This window comes from Mustela erminea, chromosome 11 (genome assembly GCF_009829155.1).
Source record: "Mustela erminea isolate mMusErm1 chromosome 11, mMusErm1.Pri, whole genome shotgun sequence".
In the NCBI taxonomy this organism is placed as follows: Eukaryota; Metazoa; Chordata; class Mammalia; order Carnivora; family Mustelidae; genus Mustela; species Mustela erminea.
In genome coordinates, this window is record NC_045624.1 from 51,637,926 (window position 1) to 51,648,670 (window position 10,745).

Consider the following 10,745-nt stretch of genomic DNA (forward strand, 5'->3'; position numbering starts at 1 on the left):
CCAATAGTCCAGCTATCCTTTATTTTCCTGGCACCTCTCCATTATAGATGCCCTGCTGTTTGTACCAAGAAAGCCATTCTTGGGGCATCTGGGTGGCTCAGTCATTAAGCGTCTGCCTTCTGCTCAGGTCATGATCTCAGGGTCCTGGGATCAAGCCCCACATCAGGCTCCCTGCTCGGTGGAAAGCCTGCTTCTTCCTCTCCCATTCCCCCTGCTTATGTTCCCTCTCTCACTATGCCTCTCTCTGTCAAACAAATAAAATCTTTAAAAAGAAAAAAAATCCATTCTTATCCCTATCCTGTTGGGACTGGATGACAGACATAGGAACAGCCTGGCCAAACAAGATCAAATATTAAAAATCACTCGGTAATTGTCAGCTACCCAAACAACCGCACACAGACACTACCTCATAGTCTGAGTCTGATGCAGCAGTAATGCTCACTAGTACAAAGTGATGGATGATCAACTGTCATTAGATTTCCTATGGGCTGAATGGTGTGGAATCTGTTATTTACAGGGAACTTCTTGCTGCATGAACTTTAACAAGTCAGGACCGGTACAGGCCAACCTCCAGAAGATGTGTCAAGATTTACATATCACTTGTCATGTATCCATAATATTTCAACAAATTCCCACACTCCTTAAGTTCCCTGGTTTGTTCTCATGGCTTTCACCATCCACCTGGGAGAATAACTAAGAACAGGATTTCAAACAGTAACAAATGTATTAATCATAGGTTTCATCATCCTTGCCTTTGTTAAATGTGCTTTATGATGGCTTCAGAAAACAATATCTATTCTTTGTATGTATCTGCCACACACATGATTGTTATTCCTGATGTTAAGGCATCACAGGATGGATTACTGAGATTTCAGCTAAGCTACTCCACGGCATTTCTGTCTTGGCACCCATTCTGTTTGGCCAACTGCCCTCTGGGGACTTTAAACTGATGCTACCCATTGTGCAGGTGGGTCTCTTGGATAGCAAACAACCCTGAAGAACACAAGCAAATGTCAATTCCTGATGTCACTCTTCCAGTAGTCTTTGGAATAAACAGTTCCCCCAACCTCCCAGGGCCTTCTCCTTGTACACACCTTAGAGAAGACCTCCCTCCCCCACAGTTTACCAAAACTCCACTCTTTTTTGTTTGAATTGACCATCCAGCCTCAGCCCAGGAAGCACTCCACCCTCAGACTATAATAAGGGCATGAGCCCCAGGTCCTATCACTCTGCCTGTACCCTGCCTTGTCCTCCCCATGTGTCCCTGTGAGGCATCATTCAATGTATTCTCGCCAGGATTGTGAGTAATAAGCTTCTGTATCTCAATTTCTCCTGTGGTCTTTTATTGAACCATTGGCACCCCAGGGCTCTCCTTAACAAATGTTGATTTAACAAAAGCATAGCAAAGTTCTTCAGAGCAAAGAAAACCATCAGCAAAATGAAAAGGCACCCTATGGAATTGGAGGAAAATTGCAAACCATGTTGTATCTAGTAAGAGGTTAATATCTCCTATATACATATAGGATTTCATGCAAAAAAAAAAAAAAAAACAACCAAATTTACCAAATTAAAAATGAACAAAGATCCAAAGGGGCACATGCACCCAAATGTTTATAGCAGCAATATTCACAACAGCCAAACTATGGAAAGAGCGTAGATGTCCATCAACAGATGAATGGATAAAGAAGTAGTGTGTGTGTATGTGTGTGTGTGTGTGTGTGTGTCTGTTTGTGTAATAGAATACTATACAGCCATCAAAAAAATCTTGCCGGGGCGCCTGGGTGGCTCAGCGGGTTAAAGCCTCTGCCTTCGGCTCAGGTCACGATCCCAGAGTCCTGGGATCGAGCCCCTCATCAGGCTCCCTGCTCAGCAGGGAACCTGCTTCCTCCTCTCTCTCTGCCTGCCTCTGCCTACTTGTGAATAAATAAATTTAAAAAAAAATCTTGCCATTTGCAATGACGTGGATGGAACTAGAGGGAATTATGCTAAGCGAGATAAGTCAGCCAGAGAAAGACAATTATTGTATGATCTCACTGATATGAGGAGTTTGAGAGGCAGGGTGGGAAGTTACGGGGGGAAGGGAGGGGAAAAATGAAACAAAATGGGACCAGGGAGGGAGACAAACATTAAGAGACTCTTAATCTTGGGAAACCAACTGAGGGCTGCTGGAGGGGAGAGGGGTGGGAGGGAGAGGTAGGTGGCTGATGGACATTGGGAAGGGTATGTGCTATGGTGAGTGTTGTGAATTGTGTAAGACTGATGAATCACAGAACTGTAACCCTGAAACAAATAATATACTATATATTAATATAAATCCCAGCAGGAATGAGATTAATCAATTAATTAATTAATTAAAATAATAAATAAAAATGGGCAAAGAACCTGAAAAGACATCTTTCCAAAGAAGAAATACGAATGGCCAACAGGTAATGAAAAGATGCTCAACATTACTAATCATCAAGGATGCATAATTTATGCAAATCAAAACCACAATGAGATGTTACCTCATATATGTTAGGATGTTTATTATTGAAAAGATAAGAGATAACAAATGTTGGCAAGGATGTGGAAAAATGGAAACCCTTGTTGTACACTGTTGGTGGGAATATAAACTGGTGGAGCCACTATAGAAAACAGTAGGGTGGTTTCTCAAAAAATTAAAATTAGAACTACTATATGATCTAGCAACTACACTTTCAGGAATATATTCCATGTTCATTGTAGAACCATTCACAGGAGTCAAGGTAGGGAAACAACCTAAGTCTCCATTGACAGATGAACAGATAAAGAAAATGTGACATATTTACATAATAGAATATTATTTGGCCTTCCAAAAAATGGAAATCTTGCCATTTGCGACAACATGGATGAAATTCGACAGTATCATGCTAAATGAAATAAGCCAGGCAAAGAAAGACATATACTACACAGTATCACATTTTAGGAAACTTAAAAAAAAAAAAAGTCGAACTCTGAGGAAACAGGGTAGAATGATGGTTGGTAGGGCTGAGGGGTGGGGAAAATAGGGAGAGGCTAGTAAAAGTTACAAATTTCCAGTTATGAGTAAGATCTGAGGATCTAATATACAACATGGTAACTATCATTGATAACACTGTATAGTATAATTGAAATTTGCTGAGAGAACTTCAGTGCTCTCACCAAAAATCAATCAATCAATCAATCAGACTTCTTAAATTGGACTTCTTTTTTTTTTTTAAAGATTTTATTTATTGGGCGCCTGGGTGGCTCAGTGGGTTAAGCCGCTGCCTTCAGCTCAGGTCATGATCTCAGGGTCCTGGGATCGAGTCCCACATGGGGCTCTCTGCTCAGCAGGGAGCCTGCTTCCTCCCCTCTCTCTCTCTGCCTGCCTCTCTGACTACTTGTGATTTCTCTCTGTCAAATAAATAAATAAAATCTTAAAAAAAAAAAAGATTTTATTTATTTATTTGACAGAGAGAGATCACAAGCAGGCAGAGAGGCAGGCAGAGAGAGAAAGAAGGAAGCAGGCTCCCCGCTGAGCAGAGAGCACCATGCAGGGCTCGATCCCAGGACCCTGAGATCATGACCTGAGCCAAAGGCAGCGGCTTAACCCACTGAGCCACCCAGGTGCCCCTTAAATTGGACTTCTTAAATTGAGATGATGGAGGGGTTGCAATTAGATACTAAATAGACTTTTTTTAGTGTGTTATATATTTTTTAATTATTTATTTATTTATTTGACACAGAGAGAGAGAGAGAGAGAGAGAGAGATATCACAAGTAGGCAGAGAGGCAGGCAGAGAGAGAGGTGGGAAGCAGGCTCCCTGCTGAGCAGAGAGCCAGATGCAGGACTCGATCGCAGGACCCCGAGATCATGACCTGAGCTGAAGGCAGAGGCTTAACCCACTGAGCCACCCAGGCACCCTAGTGTGTTATATTCTTAGACAAGACCACACTATTATATTCAATTGTAAGTGATACTCTTACCTATTGCATACGTGAAACTTCTTATCTTTACCCGAAACTAACATCACATATCACTTATACTTAAACAATATAAATTAAAAATCAAAATTACAACCTTACATTTTATATAACTGCATTATCAGTTTGTATAATCAATTAAATATAATTTAATGCATCATACAGCATCATAACTTTTCTATAGGGTCCTTCTATTTCTTGATCATAACATCTGACTCTTTTTTACTGCCACAATAAATTAGAAAGGAAAAAACATCATCATCACCACGAATTTACTGTTGCTTCATTGGGGCAATTTTGTCTGGAATCTTTTGGAATCATTTAAAGCAATTAAGAGACAACATAAAGGTTTTATATTCCAGGTAGATTATTTAGATGCTTTTTTCCTCTTTGCTGATTTTTCCCTTTTTACTTATAGCATTCTAAAATTTGAGATACACTTTATAGAACATAAAATTCACGATTTTAAGGTGTACATTTCAGTGGGTTTGGGAATATTCATTGTGTTATGCAACAACCATGACTGCTATCTGATTTCAGACCATTCCCTTCACCCCTCAAAAGAAATCCTGCACCTATTAGCAGTTAGTCCCTATCCCTCCCCTCCTCCCCTCCTGGATAATCAATAACCTCCTTTCTGTCTCCATTGATTTGCCTAAACGTCACATTTTACATGAATAAAATCATACAATATGTGGCCTTTTGTGTCTGGGTTCTTTCACTCACCACGTTTTCAAGTTTAGTCCACATTGTCGCATTTACTGGTATTTCTTTTCTTTTCCTTTTATAAGTAGGCTCCACACCCAGTGTGGAGCGCAACACCGGGCTTGAGCTTGTAATCCTGAGATCAAGACCTGAGCTGAGTATAAGCGTTGGACCCCTGGGGCACCTGGATGGCTCAGTGGGTTAAGCCTCTGCCTTCAGCTCAGGTCATGATCCCAGGGTCCTGGGACCAAGCTCCGCATCAGGCTCTACTCAGCAGGGAGCCTGCTTCCCTCCCCCCCACCTACCTCTCTGCCTACTTGTGATCTCTATCAAATAAATAAGTAAAATCTTTTAAAAAAAAGAAAGAAAGAGTTGGATCCTTAACCAGCTGAGGCACCTAGTACTTCTTTTGTGCGTGTATGTGGATAAGTAATATTCTATTGGAGGTATATACCACATTTTGTTTATCTACTTATTAACTATTTGGGTTGTTAAATATTAGGAACAGTGCTGCTATAAATGTATGTGTACAAGTTTTTATGCAAACATGCTTTCAGTTGTCTTGTGTATACACCTAGAAGTGTAATTGCTGAGTCATATAGAAACTTTAACTTTTTGAACTGCCAAACTGTTTTCCACGTTAGCTGCATTATTTTACATTCCCATTGGCAATGTATGAGAGTTTCAATATCCTATTTTCTACACTCTTGTCAACAATTATTATTGTCTGGGTTCTTTTTTTAAGATTTTATTTATTTATTTTCAGAGAGGAGAGACATAGCAAGAGAGAGAGAGCACAAGCAGGAGCCACAGCAGGCAGAGGGAGAAGGAGAAGCAGACTCCCTGCTGAGCAGGGAGCCCATCCTGGGGCTTAATCCCAGGACCTGAGCAAAACGCAGATATTTAACCAACTGAGTCCCCCAGTATCCCCTAATATTGTCTAGTTTCAAAAAATTATTATTATCACCATCCCAGTAGGTGTGCAGTGGTATCTCACTGTGGTTTTGATTTGCATTTCCCTTGTGACTCATGATGTTGGACATCTCTTCACGCGCATATCGGTCATTTGTATATCTTCTCTGGAGAAATATCTATTCAAGTCCTTTGCCCATTTTCAAATAGAGTTAGTTGTTTGGGTTTTTCTGTTAAAATATAAGAGTTATTGGGACGCCTGGGTGGCTCAGTTGGTTGGACGACTGCCTTCTGCTCAGGTCATGATCCCGGAGTCCCGGGATCGAGTCCCGCATCGGGCTCCCAGCTCCATGGGGAGTCTGCTTCTCTCTCTGACCTTCTCCTCGCTCATGTTCTCTCTCACTGTCTCTCTCTCAAATAAATAAATAAAATCTTTAAAAAAAAAAAATCACGGACAACCTTTAAAAAAAAAAAATAAAATAAAATAAAATATAAGAGTTATTTATGTATTATTTTCTCCTATTATGTGTTTTTTCACTGTTGGTAGTGTCCTTTGACGCACAAAAGTTTTAAATTTTGATGAAGTCTAATTTACCTATTTTTTTCTTTGATTGATATCCATCCCTCTTTTAATTGTCAGTGTTGGAAGTTACAGGTTACAAGTGAATTTGGCGGTGACCTGCTATGGGTGCTCTACGTGATACAATGTAGCTAAGTGGAAAGGCACTATTTTTTTTTAAGATCTTATTTATTTATTTGACAGAGAGAGCACAAGTGGGCAGAGCAGCAGAGAGAAGGAGAGGGAGCAGCAGGCTCTCCGCTGAGCAGGGAGCCCAGTGCAGAGTTGGATCCCAGGACCCTGAGATCATGACTGGAGTAGAAATCAAGAGTCAAATACCCAAATGACTGAACCACCCAGGCTCCCCAATAAACAAATCTTTAAAAACACACACACAATATACAGAAGGGGGATTTGTCCTATCAGACCTTAAAACGGAAAAGCCTTTATAATTAAGACAATACAGAGGTACCTGGGTGGCACAGTTTGTTAAATGTCCAACTTGATTTAGGCTCAGGTGGTGATCTCAAAATCACCACTTAAGATCACTGGAGCCTGGAGCGCCTCACCCAGATTCTCTCTCTCCCTCTCCTTCTGCCCCTCCCATTCGTGCTCTCTTTCCCTCTCTCTCTCTGTCTCTCTCTCTAAAATAAGTAAATAAACCTTAAAACAAAACAAAACAAAAACAGTACAGTACCGGCACATGAACAAACGGACTAGGAGAATACAATTAAAAAAAAAAAAAAAAAAAACAGAAACAGATTCAAGTGGATAAGGAAATTTGGAATATGATAAAGGTGGCATCTTGCCTTACTGGGGCAAAGATGGGTCTTTTAAATAAATGGTACTGTGACAAATGGGTAGCCACTTAGTAAAAGATAAAATTACGTCCGTAGTCCACAACATGCATAAAAATAAACTCCAAATGGATTAAGAATCTAAATGGAAAATATAAAGCTATACAATGACTGGAAGAAAACATGAGTGAATGCCTTGTAACTGCACTATAGAGAAAGGTTTTCTAACTATGACTCAAAATCCAAAGGCAATAAAATAATAAATTTGACATTTTTTTAAATATGCAAAAATAACAGAAACGAAATAAAAAAGACAACTGACAGATCAGGAGAAAATATCTGCAACATACAGCAGAAATAAAATTCTAATATTCCGGGATGCCTGAGTGGCTCAGTAGATCATGTGACTCTTGATCTCAGGGTTGTAAGTTCAAGCCTCACATTGGGTGCAGAGATTACTTAAAAATACAATATTAAAGGGGCGCATGGGTGGCTCAGTGGGTTAAAGCCTCTGCCTTCGGCTCAGGTCATGATCTCAGGGTCCTGGGATCAAGCCCCACATCCGGCTCTCTGCTCAGTGGGGAGCCTGCTTCCCCCTCTCTCTGCTTGCCTCTCTGCCTACTTGTAATCTCTGTCAAATAAATAAATAAAATCTTAAAAAAAAATACAATATTAAAAAAAAAAACAGATTCAAACTGACTCATGAAGAGATCACTTAGAGGCTCTTCACAGCCAAATCTGAGACAATCTGAGCAACAAAATAATAATAGCAATAGATTCTAACCAATAAAATAAAACAAATATCCATGAGCCCACACTGATAGAAATAAATAACTGAATAAATAAATGGAATGAATGAAAGAATGGGAGAAGAGAGAGCTTTTCCTTATAGTAGAATACCAATTAATAAATGCAAAAGGAATGATGGAAATAGAAAACCACTACTTGGCAAATACTGTGGTAATAATTGTTGCAAGCAAGAAAGCATTATGAGAAGCAGGATTTTTACATAGTCTCAAAGAATCACCCCACAAAGAATCACTCGTTCACTGCAAAGGCAAAAAAAGTAATTTTACACTGGAGAAATACTGTCGCGCTCTCCCTGCCCGCAGAGATGACGCAACACACACACAGGTCGATGCACAAGCTCTTCTTTATTCACTGGTCGATCTTTCTCCTCCCCTTGCGGGGGAGTTCCCTTGCCTTATATAGGGCATAACAGCCAATCACGGGGTGTTCACGTGAACAGGGAGTATACAGCCAATCACAGTGGTGTTCACGTGAACAGGAGGTATCTGGGGCTCGTAGGCAGTGGTGGCACACGGTGCTCATGTGAGGAGCACGAAGTCACGTGTGGCCAGGGCGGATATTTTTTAGGCTGTCTGTACTGCTCCGGCGCCATCTTAGGGGCGCGACCGGCGCCATCTTGGGGGCGTGACCCCACAAAATACCACTTGGTAAATAACGATTGAGGTTAATATCACCCATAATAAAACATGGAGATCATGCACTTTCAGATATCATGCTTCGAGAAGACTACAACATCACTTCTGTGATACTCTTGCCAAAACACACAACCTGAATTTAATCAGGAGAAACATCAGACAAACCCAAATTGAAGTAGGTCTACAAAAAGCTGGCCAGTACTCTTCAAAAGTTTCAAGGTCATAAAAGACAAAGACTGAAGATGAAAGACAAAGACTAAGCAACTCTTCAGATGAAAGGGAGAGGACAATTAAATGCAGTGTGTAATCCTGGATTATATCCTAGCCCAGAAAGGGGATATTAGTGGAACAATTGATGAAACTGAATAAAGTCCACAGATTAGTCAATACTTTCCTGGTTTTGACAATTGTACTGAGGTTTTGTAAGACATTAACACTTGAGGAAGCTGAATGAAGAGAATTCTTTGAACTACTTTTATAATTTTTTTAAATGAGCTCAAAATTATTTCAAAATGAGAAAAAAAATAGAACCTGTACATTCAAATAATTATTGTCCTTCAAAATACTGTCTCTGAGATGTTATTTATTGAAAGTTGTGATAAAGTTTTTGACCTTTTAAAAGTGTTCTCATTAGCCATTTAATACAACACAAGAAAAGTAGTTTCTTGCAATATATATATTTTAAAGATTTTATTTATTTATTTATTTGACAGAGGGAGATAGATAGATCACAAGTAGGCAGAGAGGCAGGCAGAGAGAGGGGGAAGCGGGCTCCCTGCTGAGCAGAGCGCCCGACTCGGGGCTCTATTCCAGGACCCTAGGATCACGACCTGAGCCAAAGGCAGAGGCTTTAACCCACTGAGCCACCCAGGAGCCCCTCCTGCAATATATTTAAAAAAAAAAAAAAAAAAAAAACTTTTGGGAGATGCCTGGATGGCTCAGTTGCTTAAGTGTCTGCCTTCCGCACAGGTCATGATCCCAGGGTCCTGCCAGGCATGCCCCCCCATTACCTAATTTTAACAAATAATTTCTTCCCCATAGGTACAGTATTTATTAATTTGGAGGTTTTTTTCTGGAATAATCTAAAGCAAATCCCAGGGGGACCTGGGTGCCTCAGCTGGTTAAGTATCTGACTCTTGATTTCAGTTTGGATCATAATCTCAGGGTCCTGAGATAAGCCCTGAGTCAGGTTCTGCATTGTGTATGGAGCCTGCTTAGGTTCTCTCTCTCTTCCTCTCCCTCTGCCCTTTCCTACCTCCCTTTCTAAAAACAACAACAAAACAGCAAATCCCCAGATGGAGGTGCTTGGCTGTTTTAGTCAGTAGGGTATGTGATTCTTGATCACAGAGTTGTAAATTTGAGCCCCACATTGGGTGTAGAGATTACTAAAAATAAAGTCTTTTAAACCTAAAAATAGGGGCACCTGGGTGGCTAAGTCTGTTGGGCAACAGACTTGGTTTTGGCTCAGGTGTTGATCTTGGGGTCATGGGATCCAGCCCCGTGTTGGCTCGAGGCACAGCATGGAGTCTGCTTGGGTTTCTCTTTCTCCCTCTCCCTCTGCCCACCCCAACTCCCTCTTCAAGGGCACATGCACAGGTGCACACAGGCACTTTCTCTCTCTCAAATAAATCTCAAAAAAATAAAAATAATAAACATTAAAGCAAATCCCAGATATGTCATTTCATGGTAAAAACTTTTTTCTTTAAATATATCTACCATACCCAGGCCTGGGTGGCTCAGTGTGTTAAAGTCTCTGCCTTCAGTTCAGGTCATGATCCCAGGGTGCTGGGATTGAGCCCCACATCGGGCTTTCTCCTCAGCAGGGAACCTGTTTCCTCCTCTCTCTCTGCCTGCCTCTCTGCCTACTTGTGATCTCCGTCTGTCAAATAAATAAATAAAATCTTTTTAAAAAATATATTCACCATACCATTATCATACCTGATAAAATTAATTCCTCAATATCATCAAATTTCTAGTCCTTATTCAAATCTTGCTGTCTCAAAAGTCTTTTATCATGAGGTACTTATTTATGTCTCTTAAAACTCTTTTAGTCTTTAATAGTCCACCTCTCCTCATACCCATGTTTTTCAATTTATTTACTCTGCTGGGGAAATTAAGTTATTTGCTCTGTGGAATCAGACTACTTCCTTCCTACTGATTTTTTAAACTTATTTTTCTATTCCTTGTATTTCCTGTAAATTATTGGTCAGAACTGAGGCTTAATTAGATTTGAGTTCAATTTGAAGGAATCACAGATACTTTATGGAAGGCTCTGTGTACTCACTATTGCATCACATCAAGAGGTACATGAAAGTCTGGTTCTTTCTTTTAATGATGCTAAGATGGATTGGGAAATTCAATTTGT